The sequence below is a fragment of the Oncorhynchus gorbuscha genome, linkage group LG10 (assembly GCF_021184085.1).
Source record: "Oncorhynchus gorbuscha isolate QuinsamMale2020 ecotype Even-year linkage group LG10, OgorEven_v1.0, whole genome shotgun sequence".
Taxonomy (NCBI): Eukaryota; Metazoa; Chordata; class Actinopteri; order Salmoniformes; family Salmonidae; genus Oncorhynchus; species Oncorhynchus gorbuscha.
The window spans coordinates 37,553,945-37,567,508 of NC_060182.1; positions in this window are offsets into that span (position 1 = coordinate 37,553,945).

The window sequence follows — 13,564 nt, forward strand, 5'->3', positions numbered from 1 at the left end:
TGAGGGTAGCTTCCGGGTTGGATGCGCGCTGTGTTAGGAAGCAGTGTAGCTTGGTTGGGTTGTGTTTCGGCTTTCGACCTTCGTCTCTCCCGAGCCTGTACAGGAGTTGTAGTGATGAGACAAGATAGTAACTACTACCAATTGGATAGCACGAAATTGGGGCGAACAGGGGGTAGAAATTCAACAAAAGAAAATCAAAAAAGAATACTACTTGAGTAAAAGTCTAAATGTATTTGGTTTTAAATATATTTAAGCATAAAAAGTAAATGTAATTGCTAAAATGTACTTAAGTATCAAAAGTGCAAGTAAAAGTAAAATAATTTCTTATTCCTTATATTAAGCCAACCAGACGGCACAATTGTCTTGTTTTTTAATTTTATGGATAGCCAGGGGCCCACTGCAACACTCAGTTTTATTTACAAATAAAACATTAGTGAGTCCGCCAGATCAGAGGCAGTAGGGATGACAAGGGATATTTTCTTGATAAGTGTGTAAATTGGACCACTTTCCTGTGCTGCTAAGCATTCAAAATGTAACGAGCACTTTTAGGTGCCACGGAAAATGTATGGAGTACAAAGTACAGTATTTTCTTTAGGAACATAGTGAAGTAAAAGTAAAAGTTGTCAAAAATATGAATAGTAAAGTAGAGATACTCAAAAAAAATACTTAAGTAGTACTTTAAAGCATTTTTACTTAATTAAGTACTTTACACCACTGACCGTGACACATTGAAACAAAAAGCTATTTTTTGTTAATTTTTTCATGGACACACTTCTCTTATGTGAAAATCCATTCTTTGCACACTGATTCAATGCTGTACACAGGATGTCGTTCCACCCATGTCATCGCTCATCTTCACCTGGGCACAAATCTCAATGTACTGAGATATGCAAAGATATGTCACTGTACAGTCGTATGGCAACCATTGACTCTGCCCTCAAGAACATTCTGGCTAGGCTTCCCCTTCCAGTACCAAATCCAACCCCTACCTCTGAACAGAGCATAGATGTTGAATCGGATGATTCTGATGTACTGTCCACAAGAGCCTCCCACTCTTATGACACATACTATGAGCACTCTGATGATTATGCTATGTACCATAGCTATAGTATCGTCCAGTCCCAGCCGGCCTGGCAGTGACAATTGACCAGAAAATATCCTTGTCTGAAATCTTTATTTCCCCCCCTTTTTCTCCCCAATTACGTTGTACCCCCCAGGGGTACGCACAATGCCATCGGGGGTACGCCATATAAAAATGATTTACCTTTATTTTTTAAAATATGTATATACTTTTTTTCAGCATAGTTTATTCTTTACATTTTCAAACGGTCAATTTATATTTTATATTTTCTCGCCTGAGTAGCCTCGTTTCACTGCCAAAAATAAAATTAAACCATCAAGTGTTCAGCGAAATAATAATACAACGTCAAATACAGGTAGCCTAGTCAAATAATTAACATCCAATCACATTAACTGTTACTCTCTCGCAGGAATACAACTAACGGTCTGTATCTAGCCAAACATAGCTGCTGCTCAATCAGTTTGCTCGAAAATTGATAAATGGTTAAAAAAAGTAAGGCCCACATCCATAGAGACACATACCAGCTCTACTGGTAGTACTGCTACTACCAGCAGTACTACACATGCACCGGTTCTGCTTCCAAGAGCACATCCAATGCTATCATCAGTAATTCTACATTTGTTGTTAGCCCAGCATACACCGGCAGTTGTGAATCTGAAGCAGCCAAAGAGCTACTTCCCCCTTACCCGGGAGAGCACCGAACAGCAGACAGGGACGTTGGACCATCGAAGAGGCGCAAATATGATGAGAACTACTATGATTTGGGGTTAACGTATTGTGAGTAGTGCCCTTCCTCAACCACAGTGTGTTATATGTGCAAAAGTACTATCTCACGGCTTGATGAAACTTTCAATCTTGCGCAGACATTTGGCAACAAAACATGCCAATTTGTAAAACAAGCCATGGGTGTCACGCCCTGGTCGAAGTATTTTGTGTTTATCTTTATGTATTGGGTCAGGCCAGGGTGTGGCATGGGGTTTTTGTATTGTGGTGTGTTTTGTCTTGGGGTTTTGGTGTGTATATATTGGGATTGTAGCTAGTGGGGTAATCTAGCAAAGTCTATGGCTGTCTGGAGTGGTTCTCAATCAGAGGCAGGTGTTTATCGTTGTCTCTGATTGGGAACCATATTTAGGCAGCCATATTCTTTGAGTTTGTGGTGGGTGAATGTCCTGATGTCCTTGTTCTGTGTTAGTTTATACAAGTATAGGCTGTTTCGGTTTTCGTTACGGTTTTTGTAATGTTCGTGTTTAGTGTGTTTTTCATTAAACATGAATCGTAATCTACACGCCACATTTTGGTCCGACTCTTCACCACACCTAGAAAACCGTTACAATGGGAGTTTTTTGAGTGATAATTAAGATGACTTTCGAGTAATAAAAGCAACAGAAACCATTAATAAGAAGGGGCTAGAAGCGGCTTATATGGTGATCTCCGATTGGCTAGGACAGAGAAGCCCCATACTATTGTGGAGGACTTAATTATTCCTGCTGCCGCGGATATGGCTGGGACAATGCTGGGGGGGGGGGGGACTATACAGACAATGACTTCATCAAACAGACAATGACTTCATCAAACAACACTGTTTCACGACGCATCAGTGACATGGCAGGAGATGTTTTTAAACAATTACCGCTTCACATACAAGCCAGTGAATTCTATGCATTACAGCTGGATAAGTCAACAGACATGCCGGGCCTGGCACAGCTCCTGGTATATGTCCGTTACGTTTATGGGTGGGTCAATTAAGGAAGCCATTCTCTTCTGCGAACCACTGGAAATCAGGACAACAGGAGAGGATTTTCTTTTAAGTACTGGACAGCTTTGTGACATCAAATGGACTTTGGTGGTCAAGATGTGTTGGTATCTGTACTTTTGGAGCAAAAGCCATGACAGGAAGACATAGTGAAGTTGTAACGCATGTACAAGCAGTTGCTCCCGACGCCATTTGAGTACACTGCAGCATCCACCGAGAGGCTCATGCTGCCAAAGGAATGCCTGACTGCTTGAAAGACATTTTGGACACTACAGTGAAAATGGTTCACTTTGTTGAAGCAAGGCCACTGAACTCTCGTGTATTTTCTGCACTATGCAATGATATGAGCAGCGACCATTAAACGCTTTTGCAACATACAGAAGTGCGCTGGTTATCAAGGGGCAAAGTACTGACACATTTTTTTTAAATTGAGAAATGAGTTAAAGTTCTCTTTACTGACCAGAATTTTCTGAATTTGCCTGACCTCTTGCATGATGGCAAGTTTCTCACATGCCTGGCCTATCTGGGTGATGTTTTTTCTCACCTGAATGTTCTGAATCTAGGATTACAGGGACTCAACGCAACTATATTCAATATGTGGGATAAAACTGAGGATATGATTAAGAAGTTGGAGCTATTCTCTGTCTGCATTTACAAGGACAACACACAAGTACACATCATTGTATGATTATTTGTGTGCAAATGAACTCAAGCTTACAGACAATGTCCAATGTGATATAGTGAAGCACCTGAGTGAGTTGTGTGTGCAATTACATTTACATTACATTTAAGTCATTTAGCAGACGCTCTTATCCAGAGCGACTTACAAATTGGTGCATTCACCTTATGACATCCAGTGGGACAGTCACTTAACAATAGTGCATCTAAAACTTAGGGGGGGGGTGGGGTGAGAGGGATTACTTAACCTATCCTAGGTATTCCTTAAAGAGGTGGGGTTTCAGGTGTCTCCGGAAGGTGGTGATTGACTCCGCTGTCCTGGCGTCGTGAGGGAGTTTGTTCCACCATTGGGGGGGCCAGGGCAGCGAACAGTTTTGACTGGGCTGAGCGGGAGCTGTACTTCCTCAGTGGTAGGGAGGCGAGCAGGCCAGAGGTGGATGAACGCAGTGCCCTTGTTTGGGTGTAGGGCCTGATCAGAGCCTGGAGGTACTGAGGTGCCGTTCCCCTCACAGCTCCGTAGGCAAGCACCATGGTCTTGTAGCGGATGCGAGCTTCAACTGGAAGCCAGTGGAGAGAACGGAGGAGCGGGGTGACGTGAGAGAACTTGGGAAGGTTACGCAGGTACTTTCCTGAAACGGGTGACACAAACAACTGGATTCGTTATCCCTTTCATGCCCTGCCTCCAGTCCACTTACCGATATCTGAACAAGAGAGCCTCATCAAAATTGCGACAAGCGGTCCTGTGAAAATGTAATTTAATCAGAAGCTACTGCCTGTCACGTTCGTTGAAAGGAGTAGACCAAGGCGCAGCGGGAGTAGAGTTCCACATATTTTAATAAACTGAAACTCAAAAACAAAACAATAAATCACAAATGAAAGGTGAAACTACTGGTGTGCACTCAGGCAACTAAATGTAGACAAGATCCCACAAACACAAATGCGGAAATGGCTACCTAAATATGATCCCCAATCAGAGTCAACGAAAAACAGCTGCCTCTGATTGGGAACCACATCAGGCCACCATAGAAATACAATATCACCTAGATGACCCACCCAAGTCACTATCACGCCCCAACCAACACAGAGAATAAACAGCTTACTATGGTCAGGGCGTGACAGTACCGACCCCAGTGCAGGGGGAAGTACCCACTACGCTCGCAGATACGTCTTCCTCCATGGCGGCTCTGGTGCGGGGATCATCGCTGGAATCTCCGGATAGTGGGTCGTCGCTAGAGGCACCAGACAGTGGGTCGTCACCGGAGGCTCTGGACTGTGGATCGTCGCCGGAGGCTCCGTACTGAGAACCCCTGCTGAAGGCTCTGTCACTGGAGGCTCCTCCACACCATCACACCTCCTCTTCCATGCTTCATGGTGGGAACCACACATGCGGAGATCATCTGTTCACGTGCTCTGCGTCTCACAAAGACACAGGGGTTGGAACCAAAAAAATATATAATAATAATCAGACCAAAGGACAGATTTCCACCAGTCTAGTGTCCATTGCTTGTGTTTTATGGCCCAAGCAAGTCTCTTCTTATTATTAGTGACCTTTGGTAGTGGTTTCTTTGCAGCAATTTGACCATGAAGGCCTGATTCACACAGTCTCATCTGAACAGTTGAGATGTGTCTGTTACTTGATCTCTGTGAAGCATTTATTTGGGCTGCAATCTGGGGTGCAGTTAACTCTAACATATCCTCTGCAGCAGAAGTAACTCTGGGTCTTCCTTTCCTGTGGTGGTCCTCATGAGAGCCAGTTTCATCAAAGCGCTTGATGGTTTTGCGACTGAATTTGAAGAAACTTTCAAAGTTCTTGAAATTTTGTGGATTAACTGACCTTCATGTCTTAAAGTAGTGATGGACTGTCATTTCTCTTTGCTTATTTGAGCTGTTCTTGCCATAATATGGACTTGGTCTTTTACCAAATATGGCTATCTTCTGTTTACCACTCTTACCTTGTCACAACACAACTGATTGGCTCAAACGCGTTAAGGAAAGAAATTCCACAAATTAACAAGGCATACCTGTTAATTTAAATGCATTCCTGGTGAATACCTCATGACGCTGGTTGAGAAAATGCCAAATGTGTGGAAAGCTGTCATCAAGGCAAAGGGTGGCTACTTTGAAGAATCTCAAATAACACTTTTTTGGTTACTACATGATTCCATATGTGTTATTTAATGGTTTTGATGTCTTCACTATTATTCTACAATGTAGAAAATAGTAAAAATAAAGAAAAACCCATGGAATGAGTAGCTGTATCCAAACCTTTGACTGGTACTGTATTTTTCTGCTGTTTTCTTCCCCAAAGAAAAGTTGTTTGTGGTGGAGATGAGAGAATACAAACATCTGAGCCTCGTGCCACCACAAAGAGGAACTTTAATCCCTTGAGTGAACAGGCTCTCTTTTTTTTACATTATCTTTATTTTAATGACCTTGATTGTATTTCATCTATCCCTGAAACTGATTTAGCTTTGAGCCTATTGGCAGAATTCTTCAACACTATTGTGGATAATTGCCATGCTGTATAATGATAGGAGACAGGAGCAGGAATGCGTAATAGTTTTTTATATTTCTCCACCCAAAATAAAGTACATAATGAAAACAACAGGGACGAAGCCCAAAACAAACACATGTGTGTGTATATGTATATATATAAATAACACAGGGATGTAACCCAAACAAAAGAGCGAGGTGTAAACCTATAAATAACACATGACGAGATCCGTAATAACAAGTGCACAGTAGCACGAAAGCCGATACAACAGAGTACAGGTCAACGGACATGGGACAATAATCGACAAGGACAATGGGGAACAGAGGGCACATATATACACATACTAATCAGGGGGAATATAGGAACCAAGTGTGCGCAATGAGACAAGACAGTCCGACGGAATGAGCAGCAGTAGGTGAACAGAATGAGCAGCAGTACCGGGATCCGTGACAATAATCATATTCTCTTCAAAAAATGAAAGGTTAAAGGTAGATGGAATGCCTGGTACACTCTGGAATTATCAAAGTAATTCATAAAAGAGATGATGCTTGGGTTAAGGCCAGGAACACAGGCTTAGGTCCAGACAGGCATGCTTTTAAACTCTCAAGGATCTCTACAGATTGGTGTCCCACCCTCGGGAAGGTTGAGCTAATGTGCGCTAGTTTTATTAGCATGACGTTGTAAGAAACAAGAACATTTCACCGGACATAAACATATCTAATATTGGCAGAAAGCTTAAATGCTTGTTCATCTAACGGCAATGTCCAATCTACAGTACCTATTACAGTGAAATAATATCATGCTATTGTTTGAGGAGAGTGCACAGTTATGAAAAATTATTAATAAACCAATTAGGCACATTTGGGCAGTCTTGATACAAAATGTTGAACAGAAATGCAATGGTTCATTGGATCAGTCTAAAACTGTGCACATCCACTGCTGCCATCTAGTGTCCAAAATAAAAATTACACTTGGGCTGGAATAATACATTATGGCCTTTCTTTTGCATTTCAAAGATGGTACAAAAAAACACTTTTTTTCTATGTATTATCTTTTACCAGATCTAATGTGTTATATTATCCTATATTCGTGTCACATTTCCACAAACTTCAAAATGTTTCTTTGCAAATGGTATCAAGAATATGCATATCCTTGCTTCAGGTCCTGAGCTACAGGCAGTTAGATATGGGTATGTAATTTTAGCCGAACATTGTTGCCTTAGTTATCTTTGTTTTCTTTATTATTTTGGTTAGGTCAGGGTGTGACATGGGGGATTTATGTGTTTGTCTGGTCTAGGGGTTTTGTATGTTTATGGGGCTGTTTCCTTTCTAGGTAGTTTTGTGTGTCTATGGTTGCCTAGATTGGTTCTCAATTAGAGGCAGCTGTCTGTCGTTGTCTCTAATTGGGAACCATATTTAGGCAGCCATGTTCCTTGGTATTTTGTGGGTGATTGTCTTCCGTCTTTGTGTCATTGCACAAGATAGGACTGTTTCGGTTTTCACTTTTGTTGTTTTGTAGTGTTCTTGTTTATCGTCGCTATTAAATATGTTGAACACTAACCACACTTCATTTTGGTCCTCCTCTCCTTCAACGGAAGAAAACCGTTACAAAAGTACTGAGTAAAGGGTCTGAATTGTAATGTACAGTGGGGAAAAAAAGTATTTAGTCAGCCACCAATTGTGCAAGTTCTCCCACTTAAAAAGACGAGAGAGGCCTGTAATTTTCATCATAGGTACACTTCAACTATGACAGACAAAATGAGGGAGAAAAAAATCCAGAAAATCACATTGTAGGATTTTTTTATGAATTTATTTGCAAATCATGGTGGAAAATAAGTAATTGGTCACCTACAAACAAGCAAGATTTCTGGCTCTCACAGACCTGTAACTTCTTCTTTAAGAGGCTCCTCTGTCCTCCACTCGTTACCTGTATTAATGGCACCTGTTTGAACTTGTTATCAGTATAAAAGACACCTGTCCACAACCTCAAACAGTCACACTCCAAACTCCACTATGGCCAAGACCAAAGAGCTGTCAAAGGACACCAGAAACAAAATTGTAGACCTGCACCAGGCTGGGAAGACTGAATCTGCAATAGGTAAGCAGCTTGGTTTGAAGAAATCAACTGTGGGAGCAATTATTAGGAAATGGAAGACATACAAGACCACTGATAATCTCCCTCGATCTGGGGCTCCACGCAATATCTCACCCCGTGGGGTCAAAATGATCACAAGAACGGTGAGCAAAAATCCCAGAACCACACGGGGGGACCTAGTGAATGACCTGCAGAGAGCTGGGACCAAAGTAACAAAGCCTACAATCAGTGACACACTACGCCGCCAGGAACTCAAATCCTGCAGTGCCAGACGTGTCCCCCTGCTTAAGCCAGTACATGTCCAGGCCCATCTGAAGTTTGCTAGAGAGCATTTGGATGATCCAGAAGACGATTGGGAGAATGTGATATGGTCAAATGAAACCAAAATATAACTTTTTGGTAAAAACTCAACTCGTCGTGTTTGGAGTACAAAGAATGCTGAGTTGCATCCAAAGAACACCATACCTACTGTGAAGCATGGGGGTGGAAACATCATGCTTTGGGGCTGTTTTTCTGCAAAGGGACCAGGACGACTGATCCGTGTAAAGGAAAGAATGAATGGGGCCATGTATCGTGAGATTTTGAGTGAAAACCTCCTTCCATCAGCAAGGGCATTGAAGATGAAACGTGGCTGGGTCTTTCAGCGTGACAATGATCCCAGACACACCGCCCGGGCAACGAAGGAGTGGCTTCGTAAGAAGCATTTCAAGGTCCTGGAGTGGCCTAGCCAGTGTCCAGATCTCAACCCCATAGAAAATCTTTGGAGGGAGTTGAAAGTCCGTGTTTCCCAGCAACAGCCCCAAAACATCACTGCTCTAGAGGAGATCTGCATGGAGGAATGGGCCAAGATACCAGCAACAGTGTGTGAAAACCTTGTGAAGACTTACAGAAAACGTTTGACCTCTGTCATTGCCAACAAAGGATATATTAGAACTTATTGAGAAACTTTTGTTATTGACCAAATACTTATTTTCCACCATAATTTGCAAATAAATTCATTAAAACTCCTACAATTTGATTTTCTGGATTTTTTTCTTTCTCATTTTGTCTGTCATAGTTGAAAATTACAGGCCTCTCATCTTTTTTAGGTGGGAGAACTTGCACAATTGGTGGCTTGACTAAATACTTTTTTTGCCCCTCTGTAAATGTGATATCTCCATTGTTTTATGTGTTTAAAATGTGCTAATATTTCTTAAAGTTTGTATTTGCTTCGTCATTATTGGATATTGGTGTGTAGCTTGATGAGGGGAAGAAAACGATTTAATCCGTTTAAGTATACGCCTGTAACATAACAATATTTGAGCAGACGTGACAGAAGCAGACGTGACCAGTGTTCAATGACTATGTACATAGTGCAGCAGTCTCGAGTGCAGGGTAGGGTACAGGTTGGTAGCTGGCTAGAAACGTGACTAAGGTTTAGGGCAGGGTACTGGGCTAGTGGTGACTTTTTAACAGTATAATAGATGAACTTCATGACGATGAGCTCCTACATATGCTCCAGTGTTAAAGTTGCCCTCCAGTGGCCACCACCACTCCTACAGCTGCATCTGCTGATCAATAAGGAATAACCCTATGTCAAGCAGGTCTGAATGTTTTTGTTATGCCTGTAGAGCCTTAGAGAACACAGAATTCTCCACAATATACATAAACTAATGACAACACCATCTATATTGCTCAATGACACCAATATATCCAAATGCTTCAAACCGAGGAGCAAATAAAAGTTGATCGACTCAAGCAAACCAGCCATAAGGTCAACCTGTGCAGGAGAGGAAGTAATAATGTGCAACTGGATTATTTTATAATAATGACATCTTTCTTGTTATAACGTTTTCTTTCTCGTTATAATGAGTTATTCAATTATTTCTTAGTAGCGTGATCTCATCTCGGAATAATGACATCAAAAAGTATTTTTCTGAGTGGCAGCAATATGCTACCGACCGTACATTTACTATTATTCTGTTTTGTTTCATATATTCTCTGGGCAGTTTGTCAGTCATTATACAAGTCGTCCTGCCGTCCTGTACCGGTCATGGCGCTCAGCCAACATTTGGACCCCCTCCATAAGAACACAAAGTAATTACTTGTGCCTACCAATGGAGGCTCCTTGGGAGGAGATGGCGTTGCACCGCTGGCCCGGGTCTGCTGGGTCAGTCATGGCCAGTTCGTACTATCAGGTATGAAGGTAAGACCCAGATGCAGACTGTTGAAGTAACCATGTTTAATACAGCAACAGGGGCAGGCAAACGACAGGTCAAGGTAGGCAGGGTTCAATAATCCAGAGTAGTGGGGCAAAGGTACAGGACAGCGGGCAGGCTCAGGCAGAGTGGGCAGGCAGGCGGGTTCAGACGCAGGACAGGGTCAAAACCAGGAGGATTAGAAACTGAGCGACTGGGGGAAAGGCAGGAGCTGAGACAAACCGCTGGTTGACTAGACAAACAAGACGAACTGGCAACAGACCAACAGAGAACACAGGTATAAATACACAGGGGATAATGGGGGAAGATGGGCGACACCTGGAGAGGGGTGGAGACAATCACAAAGACATGTGAAACAGATCCTGGTGTGACAATGATACATGATAATAGACATATATTGAGGTAAGTTATACAGAAATAAGAATTACACAAAAGCTTTTAACAAATAGGATTTGGATAATATTTTTCAAGGGCAAATCTAAACTAGGAATTTGATGAAGAATCCTACAAATTGAACAATAGCAATAAACAAAGATAATAAAGTTATCAACTCCAATCTATTGCCTGTATCCTCAGATTCATAAGTAATGTATTGAGAACTGCAGTGATAGTGCTATCAATGTTCCTTCTATAAGTAGAGCCTGTACTGTGCTGTCAGCATTTCCCTGGCCTAAACAGCCTGAGGGAACCTCAAGTGAGCCCAGAGAAAGTTAATGGAGAGGCCAGTTTTAATTGCACTACAAGGGGTAATTTAACCCTTATTTTACATTCAAGACTCCCTTTTCTTTGCTCATTATCTTATTATTGTTCACTTACGAACAAGTGGTACAAAGAATGGTCTGAATTATAAGCAGTTCTGTAAATTAAGCATGAAGGTCATGTGTACCATTGTTTTCCTTCATATGCTTCAAAATGGTTATTGAGTGACTAGTGATGCCTTTACAAGCTGCATTTCCTGCGTACTGAGACATTCAATTCAATGTAATGTGAAGGAAAAAAATCAAACATTTTTTATTTGATTTTGTTATTATGTATTGAGGATATGGTAACACAAATGGCTGTATGGATACTACTCTGTCCACTCAAAACCAGTCGTTCTTTGGATCAAGACAGCCAGCATATTCCAAGACAAATAAAAAGACAAATCAAACAGCAAGGCACATCATTAAATGCCATACCACTATCTAAAAATAGACGCCTCACGCATCAGAAGCTTTTAAGTGGATTAACAGTGGGAAGTGGGCATGAATATATGCACACATGTTCTACCGACATCAAGATAAGGTTTGACAAGCCTTGAGGCAGAGACTTTATCTAAATAAATATGTATTTCCAAGCTGGGCCCTGGCTAGGAGAAAGCCTGTGATAATGAGGCCTGGTTTGGTTGCAAGCCAGGCATTCATTAGACAATGTGAGACTTCGACCACCCACCCAAAGACATGATGGAGGAGGCTGGAATGATTCACTGTATACATTCAGAAGATGAGACAATACACCATCTTGATGAAATAATTCTTAAAGGCTCACTGCAGTCAAAAACATGATTTGCCTGTGTTTTATACATTGCCTGTGTTTTATATACCGTTCAAAAGTTTGGGGTCACAAATGTCCTTGTTTTTTAAAGAAAGGCAATATTTTGTCAATTGAAATAGCATCAGATTGATCAGAAATGCAGTGTAGACATTGTTAATGTTGTAAATGACTATTCATCTGGAAACAGCAGCTTTTTAAAGGAATATCTAAATAGGCGTACAGAGGCCCATTATCAGCAACCATGACTCCTGTGTTCCAATGGCACGTTGTGTTAGCTAATCCAAGTTTATAATTTTAAAAGGCTAATTGATCATTAGAAAAACACTTTTGCAATTGTTAGCACAGCTGAAAACTGTTGTCCTGATTAAAGAAGCAATAAAACTGGCCTTTAGACGAGTTGAGTATCTTAATAATATATATATATATATATATATATATATATATATATATATATATATATATATGATATATTTTGTGACTCCCAAACCCGCATGCGGGAGCGTAATTATTGCCTGAAACGAATTAGCATAACACAACGGACATAGATATCCCTAGAAAATATTCCTATTCATGAAAATCACAAATGAAATATATTGAGACACAGCTTAGCCTTTTGTTAATCACCCTGCCATCTCAGATTTTCAAAATATTCTTTACAGCCAACGCTAGACAAGCATTTGTGTAAGTTTATCGATAGCATAGCATTATGCCTTGCTAGCAGCAGGCAACCTTGTTACGGAAATCAGAAAAGCAATCAAATTAAATCGTTTACCTTTGATGAACATCGGATGTTTTCACTCACGAGACTCCCAGGTAGACAGCCAAAGTTCATTTTTTCCCAAAAGATTATTTTTGTATGTGAAATAGCTCCATTTGTTCTTCATGTTTGGCTGAGAAATCGCCCGGAAATTGCTTTCGTCACAACCCCCGAAAAATATTCCAAATTAGTTCCATAATATCGACAGAAACATGTCAAACGTTGTTTATAATCAATCCTTTTTCTAATATCTATTTGATAATATATCCGTCGGGACAATTCGTTTTTCAGGAGGACCGATTGGAGTAATGGCTACCTCTGTATTTTACGCGAGAATCTCTCTCAGGGCCGCAATGTGGCCGCCTACGGCTATTCTTCAACAGAAATGCGTAAAACTACGTCACAATGCTGTAGACACCTTGGGGAATACGTAGAAAGCGTAAGCTCATTGATGGTACATTCACAGCTGAATAGGGAGTCATTGGAACGCAACGCTTTCAAAACCTGGGGCACTTCCGGATTGGATTTTTCTCAGGCTTTAGCCTGCAACATCAGTTCTGTTATACTCACAGACAATATCTTTACAGTTTTGGAAACGTTTGAGTGTTTTCTATCCAAAGCTGTCAATTATTTGCATATTCTAGCATCTTTTCTTGACAAAATATCCCGTTTGAAACGGGAACGTTTTATTTTCCAAAAATGAAAATACTGCCCCCTAGTACCAAGAGGTTTTTAAGTATTTGTGGGTTTGCAAAACACCAGTCTCAACAGTGAAGAAGCGACTCTGGGATGCTGGCAGATTTCCTCTGTCCAGTGTCTGTGTTATTTTGCCCATTTTAATCTTTTATTTTTATTGGCCAGTCTGAGATATGGCTTTTTCTTTGCAAATCTGCCTAGAAGGCCAGAATCCCAGAGTCGCCTCTTCATTGTTCACGTTGAGCATGGTGTTTTGCAGGTACTATTTAATGAAGCTGCC